This window comes from Pseudophryne corroboree, chromosome 11 (assembly GCF_028390025.1).
Source record: "Pseudophryne corroboree isolate aPseCor3 chromosome 11, aPseCor3.hap2, whole genome shotgun sequence".
Taxonomy (NCBI): domain Eukaryota; kingdom Metazoa; phylum Chordata; class Amphibia; order Anura; family Myobatrachidae; genus Pseudophryne; species Pseudophryne corroboree.
Genome location: NC_086454.1, coordinates 109,248,133 through 109,261,602, shown reverse-complemented (window position 1 = coordinate 109,261,602; position 13,470 = coordinate 109,248,133). Strand labels below are relative to the sequence as shown.

At 45.5% G+C, this 13,470-nt stretch overlaps 1 protein-coding gene across 5 annotated transcripts in view; it reads left to right on the top strand.

Annotated features, from left to right (window-relative positions):
* LOC134969034 (general transcription factor II-I repeat domain-containing protein 2-like) overlaps positions 1-3,421 on the top strand; it is a 473,133-nt gene extending 469,712 nt beyond the window's left edge. For all 5 annotated transcript variants that reach the window (XM_063944746.1, XM_063944745.1, XM_063944742.1 and 2 more), the window contains one exon: positions 2,503-3,421. The gene's annotated coding sequence lies outside the window, so the exon portion shown is untranslated. The remainder of the gene's footprint in view (positions 1-2,502) is intronic.
* The last annotated feature ends 10,049 nt before the right edge of the window (positions 3,422-13,470 follow it).

The window sequence follows — 13,470 nt, the reverse complement described above, 5'->3', positions numbered from 1 at the left end:
ACTAACCAAATATGAAGTAGCATTGCTTACACCATCCAATGTCACTATCAAACATTGTACTTCTTTGAACCCAGCTACATTATTGCCGCTGGTTTCAAAAGAGGGGAATGGTGCAAGTGATGATGAAATGACAGTGACAGGCACAGAAAACCAATCAAATTTTTCAATTTCTATACACAATCAAGAACATGATTGTATAGAGTTAATGAATCTTGAAGCCGCAAGTAAACCAGACATACAGGAACATCCTCTACTAAATGCAGATTTACATTTATTTGTGGATGGCTCCATGTACTATGTGGATGGGGAACCGCATACAGGTTTTGCAGTTACCACAGAAACAGACATCTTAATACAGGAACCCTTGCCATCAGGTAGTTCAGCACAGGAGGCAGAAATTAGGGCACTGATAGCAGCCTGTATTTATGCTGAAGGTCAAACAGTTAACGTTTATACAGACTCAAGGTACTGCTTTGGTATTGCCCATGACTATGCAGTTATCTGGAAGAGCAGAGATTTTATAGGTTCTTCAGGAAAACCAATAAAACATGCAGACTGTATTAGGGCATTATTTGCTGCCTTTCAATTGCCAAAGAAATTAGCAGTTATAAAGGTCAAAGCGCACACTAAAGAGGATACTGCAGAGGTCAGAGGAAACGCTCTAGCTGATCAGGCTGCAAAAGCTGCAGCAGTCCAGCCTCTGCCAGACACTCAGGTGATGTTAACTGTCACACCAGAGTCATTAGACTTACAGTTATTGTGCAAATTACAAGCACAAGCCTTAGGCAAGGAGAAAAAGATTGTGAAAAATTAGGTGGGCGAATACACGGTGACAGATGGATGGTGGAAAACCGTATCTGTTTACCACGCTCACTTTACCCAGTCTTAGCACAAATATTGCATGGAAAAACGCACCAATCCAGAGATGCAATGGTGAGGATTCTGAACCAGCATTGGGTAGCACCAGGTTTCACACAAGCAGCACAGGCTTATGTTGCAGGGTGTGTAACTTCTGCTTTACATAACCCAGGAAAGGTTGTGAAGGTACCAGCAAAAAGTACCCCACAAACCTGCTACCCCTTTCAGAGATTACAAATAGACTTTATCCAGTTACCTAAATGTTCTGGGTATGAAAATGTACTTGTGTGCAAAGACCTATTCTCAAATTGGGTAGAAGCTTGGCCTTGTAGAGCAGCAAATGCCAAGACAGTTGCAAAGAAGCTAATGCAAGAAGTAATATGTAGATATGGAGTACCTTAAGTTATTGAAAGCAACAGAGGTACCCATTTCACAGGAAAAGTATTAGGCAAAATTCTGTCAAATTTAGGTGTTACTCAGGCCTTTTACACTCCCTATAGGCAGAGTAGTAAACATGTAGAAAAACTTAACTATTACCTTAAAACTAAAGCTATAAAAATAAGTTACAGAAACAGGCAAAACATGGCTAGAAGGTTTACCCATTGCTTTGTTCTCACAAATACTTCAAGTGAAAAGCATGGGTTAATACCATATGAAATCTTATTTTGGTATTGTTGCTAGGACAGTATGCTGTTTTCCACAGCAACTGCAACATGAACATGGTGACTTAACTTATTATGTAATGCATATACAACAGCAACTAACCAAATTGCATGGCAAAGTTTTTGATTCTATTCCCAGATTCCAACTGTTCCCAAGACTCACATGAACTAAAGTAAGGTGATTGGGTGGCCACTAAGAAAGAGAAAGTCTCTTGAACCCAAATTCAAAGGACCGTTTTAAGTTCTGTTGACTACCGCCACTTCAGTCACGTTGAGTGAAAGAAACTCGTAAATAAACGCATCTCATTGCAAGAAAGTGACAAAGGAAGTATTATCCAACCACGATACACAATCAAAATATATAGATACAATTTAATAGGCCCCAGCCCATATAAGGGTCTGGGGGATGTATAATGTGTAACTTAGTTCTTCTTGTTAGCATGGTTATTCTTATATAAACAGTAATGATTGAATCTTACTTATATGAGGAGTCAAGTGATAGTGCAATAATCAGTAACTATGCCAAAAATAACAGAACAAAAGGGAATACACATAGGATGTCAACAATTACCCAGGTAAAGACAAATAGGCATAGAAGATGCTAGTCATTGAATGTAAAACAGGACCAATATAAACAGTTGTCACTAATTATTTACTGTATCTGCAGGCTATTGTGTCACGTTACAAACTGTATATGTAGTTAAATGTTGCACTTATTTAACTAATGATACTAACCCAGAAGATATTATTGATGAAAAGATGAATGAAGTAATACAGTTGAAAAATCAGTTTGCTACTAATCATAATTATACCAGTGTATTTCCAGATTCTTTCTTTTCTTGGTTTTATAAACACTATACAACCAATTGCTTTTCAAGAATATTATCTATTGTTGCTTAGGGACTTGTTTTGCTGTTAATTGCATATTTTATGGTAAGGCTTATTATTTGGATACTGACACTAAAATGTTTTTCTACCTAAGGCATTGCTGAAACTGCTAAACCGCAACCAATTTATATGAAACTTATTGGAGGAGCTATAATATACAATTCCACATTCTTCTACTGTGATACCTGCCACACCAGATACACAGAAGCTTCCAGCTGTCCCTATTGCTATGATGATGTGATCTAAAGGAACATTGCTGTCACAATATGAAGTTATTAACATTTTCTAGGACTATGAACAATTATAATAATCTCATTTTGAGAAACCGCTTCTGTTTTGTGAACTTTCTCTTGTGGTTAGGAATAAGAGGATAGGGAACATTGGTTCTACCCGAGCATAGGGATGTTGAATGGACTAGCCCATGCCTGGAGTGCCCTTATGGTACACCAGTCGTGAAAGTAGGTGTCCCTATAGAATCAATGACCAGGTAAAGGAAGGGTAAAATAAAATTAGAAACAAAGAGGGGAAGTTGATAAAGATGGAAGCCATATTTGTTCATAGGACTCCATTTTATAATTGACATCTTACAAGCTGTTTCAAATTGTTTTTCAGCTTAGAACTGACACAGGAAAGAGTATAGACCTGTACTTTGTTTGAACCCATATTGTGAAGCTATGATCTTTATCTAAGATATACTTTCCTTGCACAATTATATTGTCAGCAGCTAAATGTGAAGGCTTCAAAGGCATTTGTCAGTTTGCGGTATAACAGGAACGGAAGCAGAACCAGACATATGTAGATTATGAGTCCCCTGTTGCCCCACATAAAACCGCAAACTGGAATTATAGCGTTGCTAAGAAGATAGCAGTTTATTAACCAATAGGATAAGAAAAGTATGTTAACCAATAGAATTAAAGAGATCATTAACCAATAGGATTATGTTTTGTGTAAGGAAGCTACGCCACTGTATGCAAATATGTACCTCTTTATAATGTAATGTTTTCAGGAAATAAAGCAGCCCTGCACTATTATTCCTCACTGAACACACGTGGCTAGTTATTACAAATGTTAATTTGTTGACTGGTCACTGGCTGCAGCCGTGTATGAACCTGATGCTGACTGACTGAATGCGTGCTTGAACTTGGTTAAGCAAAGGGTGCCCTTTCCTGGGTTCACCTTTATCAGTATGCAATGTGTGTTGTGAGCTACAGTATGTATGTATGTATGTATGTATGTATGTATGTATGGTGTGCTATGTATACAGTATGTGTGTGTGTGTGTGTGTGTGTGTGTGTGTGTGTGTGTGTGTGTGTGTGTGTGTGTGTGTGTGTGTGTGTGTTATGCTATGTATGTGTATGCAATGTGAATGAATGTGTGTGTGATGTGCTACTGTATGTATATGTGTACAGTATGGAAACCCCCCTCAGAAAATCCTGAGTTTGCCCCTGACCTGCCTCGCTAGCGGGCAGGGGGTAGACACCCCGAGTAACCTTAAGTTGATACTACCACTATTGTGATGCTGACATGAGCCGGATTCTTCCTTCAGACACCTCCTGCAGGCACTAGCATATTTCTGCACAGCAGCTGCCTCCAAAGGCGCAGCTGCTGTGCAAAACTATCCATCTCTGAATCAGAATGCAATAAAGTAGAAAATACAATACTTATAAAACAGAATTTAGTGGCAGTTACTGTATCAGCAAAAGGAAGGTTCCCAGGAAAGATGTAGTTGTTAAAAGTGCTAAGAATATAAACTTGTAAATATATATAGAGAGCCAATCAAAAGAGAATAAAACAGGGCCTATACTGAAGCTATTCTAAAAGAGATTAAACAGGCAATAAGCCATGCTAACATGCAAATAGAAGAACTTATTGCATAGTCAGTAAAAAACAGTGACAAATAGCTATTTGTTCCGTAGTGAAAGGAAAAAACAAAGAGAGGCACAGTGAGGCTAACAACTGAGACGTGGTTTTGAAGGCAATACAGAAATTGCAGACTACCTAAACAAATGTTTTTTGCTCTGTATTTACTGTTGAAATTTGAAAGGGGCCATCCATACCAGTGGGGAGAGTGTACTACAGACATTAATATTTTTACTATAAAGAGGTGTTACTTGAACTAGGTAAGTCAATGCATTCCAAGAGTCTTAAAGAACTAAGGGGCCTATTTATCACCATCCGCATCCAGGATGCGGATGACAGGTGATAAAATCGCCCAAACTCGCACTGCGATAATTGCAGGGATGTATCAATTATCGCATGCAGGGACACAGTTTGTGGTCAAGCTCTGTCCCTGCGATGCCTCTTCACAGCATCATCAGGGTATTTTTTGTAAAAAATACCCCGATGTCCTGCTGCGCATCCGCCGACATCGCCGCCGCCCGGTCGACGACCCCCCAAGCAGAATAATATACTCACCAGTCCAGGGTGCCGGTCCACGCTGCTTCAGGAGGCTGCCGGGCACCAGGTCCTTCTCCTGCGCTGTGACCCCCGATGCTGTAAAGTGCACTGCTGTTTTGAATTGTCACTTTACTGTACCGGAGTCATATTGCAGCATATGGCGGACACCGGCGCTCGGCAGCGCTCACCGGAGCAGCGGACACCGGCTCCCTGGACAGGTGAGTATGTTTTGTTTTGTTTTTTAAACTTTTTTTCTCCGGCAGGGTCCACAGATTATCCACAGAATAACAATGGGATATGATGGAGCGATAGCGGATTGGCACCAAACGATCACAAGCTTTCAGTCCTCCCAGGATGCAACGGGCCCGTCCATATATCCCCACCCACTGGCTCAGGCAAATCAGTTTTTTGGTTGGTGCGGTAGGAGCTGGACCATGGTCACAGGGCTGCTGTTTTTGGCAGCCCTAAGCTTTCTTAACTTATTTTTATAGTCTTACTACGTCTTCTGAGTGATCTTTCCTAACAGCATCTTATACGCACATTGGAAAGAGTCGCTCCAACAACTCTCCGCCGGGTCGCAACAACACTTACCTACTGTACAAGTGCTGTCTCGACGGGCGTCTGTGTCGGATATTCTAGCAGGTCCAGCAGACGTTACCAGGCTGTGGCCGGAGCATGGGGAGAAGGTAAGGCATCGGTTTCACTTAGAAGGGGAATAATGGACACAGCTGCACTGTATTGGGAGGAGACTACCAAACAGTAGCTGGCACGCCGCCACCACAGGTGCTCCAGCGCTAGGCCTTAGGGATCATAAGGCACCAGGCGTAGTATGAGGCTGCGATCCCTAGGGTTGATGTCAGCGGTGGGGAGTCAGATGCTCTCCTGGTCGCCCCTCCCCCCAGTTCATGACCAGTATCCGTCGGTCTCCCACCATGAACTGATTGCCTCACTTCTGTCTCAGACGCTACCACGAGAGGTCTCGGTCACAGCGTAGTCGCTGCGTCTGTGTACACTAAGCGCTACCGAAAGGAGACCCGGTCGCAGTACAGGCGTCTGTATGACTGGTTCGTCTGCATGCACAGTGCGTCTCTGTTCAGTAAAAGTTCCCGGAGTGGCAGTGTACACTAGTAGCGTCTAGATCCACTCAGCGTTCGCTATCGTATTGATCGATCTTGGAAGTGAGGTGAGTCTCTCTGTATCCCACTCTACTGAGCACTAAATTTCTATCTACCTTTTGTCAGTATGAATAGTTAAGTTTAGTGCCTATCGCATATGAGTCTGTGTACATTACTGTGGTTTTCTTCGCAATGCGTCTGAATACGTTAAGATCTGTATTAAACAGAATTCAGTAATATGTACTCCTACATACTTTGAAATGTGTTTGTAGTTGATAATATGCTCATGTGACTAATATATAACATGTGACTGACTGCTAGTGTGATTGCTGACTTTATATATGTTTGTCAGTGGTTTCTTCTGAGCCTCAATGCTGGTGCATGGGATGGGGTCAGATCAGTGCCAGATTAAGGACCACATGGTCCTGGAGCTGAAATTTCTGAAGGGCCTACTGTGTACCGTAGCAGAGGGTTGACCAGCAACAGTGGGGTTGTGACTAGGGGTAGAGCCCCTTATACACAATACGCCATGTAGAGCCCCTTTTATTCACGTTATGCCAGGTAGAACCCCTTTCTTTTATTCACGTTATGCTAGGTGGAGCCCCTTTTATAGACGTGTCGCCAGGTAGAGCCTGTTATACAAACTGCACCAGGTAGCGCCTTATACACATAGAAACAGGTAGCCCATTATACAAATTGCGCTAGCTAGCCGTCACTCACCATTCGGCGCCTGTGGTCCCCCGGCTCGATGTTCTTGTCATACTCCCGCGGTGGGGTGCAGGCAGCGTGAAGTGGCCAGGATGGGGGGCGGCCGGCCGGAGCAGGAAGCGGTGAGGGGCACTGTGGTGCAGGCAGCAGACGGGTGCTGATGGCACTGGCAGGGGCCTCAGGCCACAGTGACCCGGGTGCCCGTCCTGCTAGCCCGCACCTAAAACCGCCACTGGCAGGATCCCCTGAGCTGGACGAGCAGCGACCCTCCCAACACTCCAACGCTGCCCCTCCCAGTGCACATAGTGCAGCCGAATGCACATGGACTGAGCGTCCATAGACGTGCAGATCACGTCTATGGACGCCAATGTGAGCAACCCAGAGTCGCTGCATGCAACCAACCCCACCAACATGCCCATATCACCACACACACAGTCTGTTCCCCCCCCCACACTCCCTACACACACCCAATCTGTTTACCCAGTCCCTACACACACACACACAGCCTGTTCCCCAGTCCCTACACACACACAAAGCCTGTTCCCCAGTCCCTACACACACACACACACACACACACACACACACACACACACACACACTGTTCCCCAGTCCCTACACACACACACACACACACACACACAGCCTGTTCCCCAGTCCCTACACACACACACACACAAAGCCTGTTCCCCAGTCCCTACACACACACACACACACACACACACACAGCCTGTTCCCCAGTCCCTACATACACACACAAAGCCTGTTCCCCAGTCCCCACACACACACACACACACACACACACACACACACACACACACACACACACACACACACACACACACACACACACACAGCCTGTTCCCCAGTCCCTACACATACAAATACATACACACAAAAAGCCTGTTTCTCCCAGCTCTCCCACCACCCCATTCGCTATACACACCTCCTGCCTGGAAGGGCCAACACATATACCCTGTTCCCCACAGCCCTCTCACTTTCCCCCGTTTTCCCCAGTCACTGAGCTATGCCGACAGAGCAGGAGCAGACAGACCAACCAGGAAAAGTTGGGGGCGTGGCCTAATCACGGACCCGTGACCACGCCCTCTTGGGGGGTGGAGGGGGGGAACCCCTACCATTTAGCAAGCACCACTAGCCGGGACGGCAGAGGGGTCACAGGACTGTCACCTTGCGACCTGGCAGGCAAGTACACCGCTGGCTGCTGCTGTTGTACCCAGTGGAGGGGAGGCGCGGCGCCTGTGTGAGATCATGGCGCAGGGGAGAAGCAGAGAAAACTTTCGGCGCAGGGAGGACTTCTGAGGCTGTCTAGTGCTGCTGATGTGCTGTAATAGGAAAAACATTTTTTCCTGTTACGAACAGCAGGGGATCCTGTGGGCCTATTTTGATGGGGGGGGCCTGGAGCTGCAGCTCCATCCGCCCCATTGTTAATCCGGCCCTGGGTCAGATTGATATAACTTTAATATAGTAAAGTGATTACAGTCACATATTGTGTAGTACACTGTAAAAAGCTGATTATTTATCATGTCTAAGAGCGGCAAAGGTGACGAGGTTACATTAATAGTAACACCAACACTCAACACAAACACTAACATGTTTATCCTGCAAAGTGGGATTATCCTCTCAGGATCTGGCACATGATGGTTTATGTACAAATTGTTTTGCGTTTCAGCAGATTGCAAGGCAGATCCCTGTGCAACAGCAGGTAGATCCACCTTGGGCTATGTTTGCACAGACCTTGTCTGGAGCTCCCTTCTTACGGTATATCCCCAACAGCTTCTCCAAGGAAACAAGCTGATAAACCGAGTGTAAATATATCATAAAATTCACAGACTACACAAGATGATACATCAGATGATGATAGCTCTATATACTCTGCTTCAGCATATGAAGAACAGGTAGAAGGTATCAGCTCAGAGGATATAGCTGAATTAATTGGAGCAATGAAGGCTATTCTGTCCTTAAAGGATTCAGCAGAGCTGATGTTAAAAACTAAGGCACCTGTGTTTAAACGTCCCAAAACAGTTAGGGTCAAGTTTCCAAGGTCAAATAAGGTGACGGAAATCATGGAGGAAGCTTGGGCTACACCCAATAAAAAATACAGAATTCCAAAAAAATGGGATTCCTATTACCCTTTTCCAACTGGGGACTGTTTAACCACTTGCTTGGCATGGTCGCATCAGATGCGACCATGCCTGCAAGGGCTCTATCTGACCTGGTCGCACAGGATGCGACCAATCAGATAGAGAGTGTTAGCAGCGGCAGGGAAGATAAACTTCCCTCCGCTGCTGCTGTCAGAGGGACCGGAAGGTCCCTCTGCCTCCCTGCAATCTTCCCCTGTGTCTGCCATGCTGACGATCATTGCTGATCGGTCAGCACGGCAGGATCCCCCCCTCCTGCGGCTGCAGACATTGGCAGCCGCTGGGGAGAGTAAATGAGACCTCCCAAGCCACACCCAGCCCCCCCCCCCCCCCCCTGTATACCTTCAGGCTGTCCCGGCTTTCAAAATGAAAGCCGCAATGTTCCCGATGTTTCGATGGACACGATGTTCCCGATCGATGTTTCAATGTTTGGGGGGGGGATTAAAAAATATATTTTTTCCCTTTTTTTTTTTTACTAAAATCATTTGGGATAGGGTTACAGTCATGTTCTTCACCTAATGCAAGAAGGTCAAGTTTCCAAACCAATTATTACCCAAGGCCTAAGGGTTCGGTTTTTCAGCCATTTCAGTCGCAAGGAAATACAAAAGGAAAAACTGATCGTAAGCAGCCCCAATGCAATAAGTTTGGTAAGGCAAAGAAGCAATGGGCCACCAGAGGACCAGCTTCCAAACCAGAAGATAAGTCATCAGCCTGATGGTGCGGGATTCCGCCTGGGGGACCCCAGGGTAGGGGGCCGACTTCTTCAATTTGCACACATATGGCAGCAGTCGACAACAGATGCTTAGGTGCAAGAAGCGGTATCTCTGGGTTATGGTTTCCCTTTCAAGAAGCAGCCTCCTCGAAGGTTCTTCTGCACCAGTCCATCTCGAATAGAGGCGAAGGCCAGAGCCCTGCAAGAAGCAGTTCAGAAATTGCTTCAGTCAGGAGTAATTATTTCAGTACCCCCTGAACAATGGGGCAGGGTTTTTATTCCAACCTGTTTTTGGTCCAGAAACCAAATGGGTCGTTTTGTCCCATTCTCAATCTCAAAATGTTAAACAAATACATTTGGGTACCACGGTTCCACATGGAGACGTTACGCTCCATAGTTTTGGCCATGGAACCAGGGGATTACATGGTATCTCTGGATATACAGGATGCTTACCTGCGTGTTCCTATAGCATTGTCTCATCAGTGTTACCTCAGGTTCGCCATCCTTCAGCAACATTTTCAGTTCCAGGCCTTACCCTTTGGGTTAGCCACAGCCCACAGAGTATTTACCAAGATTATGGTGGTTATGGCAGTTTATCTCCGCAAGCAGGGGATAAGAATTTTTCCATACCTCGACGATCTTTTAATCCCGGCACAATCCCAGGAATTGCTCTTGGTCCATCTTCAACGGACAATAACTTGTCTACAGAAGCACGGATGGCTCATAAATTGGGCAATACCATGTCTGATTCCGTCACAACGGATGATTCACTTGGGTGCTGTATTGGATTCAAGTCTGTAGAAAATATTTTTATCTTGGAACAAGATATCCAAGGTGCAGTTAAGGACTCAGGAGTTGTTACACAGTCAAACAATATCAATTCATGCAGCAAGGGGAATGATGGGTTTGATGGTGTCAACATTCGACATGGTGGAGTATGCACAATTCCACTCAAGACCTCTGCAGCATCTGATTCTGGCCAGATGGAATGGAGTACATCAGACAATAAAGAAACAGACCATAGTACTTTCAGAAAAGGTAAAAAGATCATTAGCCTGGTGGCTACAGACATCCCATCTAGACAAGGGGAGACCTTTTTGGATATCAGATTGGGAGGTCCTAACAACAGATGCCAGTCTTCAGGGCTGGGGAGCAGTGTCCAGAAAATTATGGTTCCAGGGACAATGGACCAAAGAAGAAAGTTGCCTGCCAATAAACCTGTTGGAACTTCGGGGCCATATACATGGAACTGATTCAGGCAAAGGACACTGCAAGGAAAACCAGTCCAGATCCGCTCAGACAATGCAACGGCAGAAGCGTACCTCAACCATCAGGGAGGAACTCGCAGCCAAAAAGCAATGAAGGGGGTAAGTCACATACTAAAGTGGACAGAACTCCAACTTCCAGCATTGTCGGCAGTGTTCGTTCCAGGAGTCCTAAACTGGGAAGCGGACTTTCTCAGTCGACACACCATTCAAGCAAGCGAATGGGCTCTACACTCAGAAGTATTTCAGACTCTGGTAGACAAGTGGGGTTTGCCAGAGATAGATCTCATGGCGTCTCGTCTGAACAACAAAGTACCAGTATACGGGTCAAGAACAAAGGAACCCGGAACGATCTTTGTGGACGCCTCGTCAGTAAAATGGGACTTTCATCAGGCATATCTGTTTCCTCCGATCATCCTGCTACCCAGGGTGGTGAGGAAAATAAAACAAGCAAAGGGTGCCGTGATTCTAATAGCTCCGGTTTGGCCCAGAAGGCATTGGTACATAGATCTGCAGAGGATGTCGATGGATGCTCCAATTCTGCTCCCTCAACGTCCAGATCTACTAATGCAGGGTCCTTGTTATCACAGGCATCTGGATCGACTGTCTTTGACGGCGTGGCTATTGAAACCTCTATCCTGAAGTCAAGAGGATTCTCACAACAGGTAATTTAAACTATGCTCAGAGCAAGGAATCCCTCCTCAGCTCGTATTTATCACCGAATATGGCAAGCCTATATTCATTGGTGCAGTGAAAGAAGTATGGACCCAAAATCTTTCAGAGTATCCAAGGTCTTAGATTTCCTTCAGGCAGGAATGGAAAAGGGTTTGAAGGTGGCTTCATTGAGAGTGCAAGTATCAGCATTGACTGTATGGTTTCAAAAGAAAATTGCCAATTTACAGGATGTGCGTACTTTTTTCCAGGGAATGCTGCGCATTCAACTGCCTTTGGTTCCTCCTGCAGTGCCTTGGGACTAAGTCTAGTCCTCAAAGCCCTTCAAGTTGCTCCGTTTGAATCACTTAATAAAGTGGATCTTAAATGGGTGATAGCTAAAGTTCTCTTTCTACTGACTATGGCATCAGCTAGAAGAGTGTCAGATTTAGGAGCGTTGTTATGTAAATCTCCTTTTTTGACTTTTTATCCAGATAAAGCAGTTCTCAGAACTAGGTCTGGTTATCTTCCTAAGGTGGTATCTAAATTTCACCTTAACGAAGAAATTGTAGTCCCGGCTTTTCAGGTATCGGGACTTTCTGCGGGAGAAGCGTCGCTGGACATAGTCCGGGCATTAAGGATCTACGTGGATCATACCAGTGCCATCAGAAAGACGGATTCTCTCTTCATTCTCTATGGATTTCACAAGAAGGGATGGCCTGCTACTAAACAGACGCTAGCAAGATGGCTTCGAAAGATGATTTCAGAAGCATATTCTCAAGCTGATCTCCCCGTTCCTGCTAATGTCTCTGCTCACTCTACACGTAAGGTTAGGGCCATCTTTTCATATGGGCTCAATGGGCACTTATCCAAGGGCCCCAGGAGTATAAGGGCCCTAGACTGATAGCTGAGGGTCCCCTCTTTCTGGGGGTACCAGATTTTTGAAAATCGGCCATAGGGAACCTGAGATATCCGACTTCTAAGCAGTGGTCCCCATCCAAGCCTGTTAATTGCTCTTCCCAGCCAGATATCTTGGGTTCTGTCTTACTTAGAGTGTTTCTGAGGGTGTACTCCAAAAGCTGGGACTTTCCCCTTTTGGTGGACACTGGCAGTTTGTCTCTAGTCTTCCCACAACCAGAGATATCAACCTTCAAGCAGCTGGTCCCTCCTCCAGCTCCACACTACTGGTATGCAGTTTTATAATTTCATTGATGGATTGCTCTGGCTCCTAAACTCTGATCCCCAAGTCCCCAGGACCTCCTGAAACGTGGGACTCTCTAGATTTTTATCCTATTCAAAGCTAAGAAATCTATTTCCAGGAACTGGAGATATCTGCAATCAAACAAGCTGCCCTCCCACCAGCAAATGTTGAATATTAAGCCCACTCCACTATCCACCCCTGCCCTATGTATTAAACACTCCCTACCACCCTGGAAGTAATGTTCCAGGGCCCCTTCATTCAGCCCAATGCCCCTTCTACAGTTTAGTGTTCTCCCTCTCGCCCCTACCAGCACAGTAAAGGAGTAATTAGCAGATATTACTACTCCAGGACCTACATGCTGAGCGGAAGATAGAGCACCCTCTACCACCCGCGGGACATCAAAGCTGCCGCTGATAGCACCCCCACCCCTACCACTGGACGATGGGTAGGGGCCCAGTGCACTGCTGTGCCCAGGGGCCTACACTGCTGTTAAGACGGCCCTGCGTAAGGTAGGTCCTTCATGGGCAGCACAACATGGTGCTTCAGCAGAACAGATATGTAAGGCAGCCACATGGTCTTCCATTAACACATTCATTAGACATTATGCCTTGGATACTTTTGCCTCTCATGACGCTGAATTCGGGCGTAAGGTACTCCTGTCCAAGCAGGAGCGTTACCCACCACTAAAAATTGCTTTGGGAAATCCCATTGTTATCCTGTGGATAACCTGTGGACCCTGCCGGAGAAATATACGTTATGGTAAGAATTTACCGTTGATAACGGTATTTCTCCTATGTCCACAGGTTCCACAGGGATCCCACCCTGACGCACTTGATTTGAGGATCTTTATACTCACT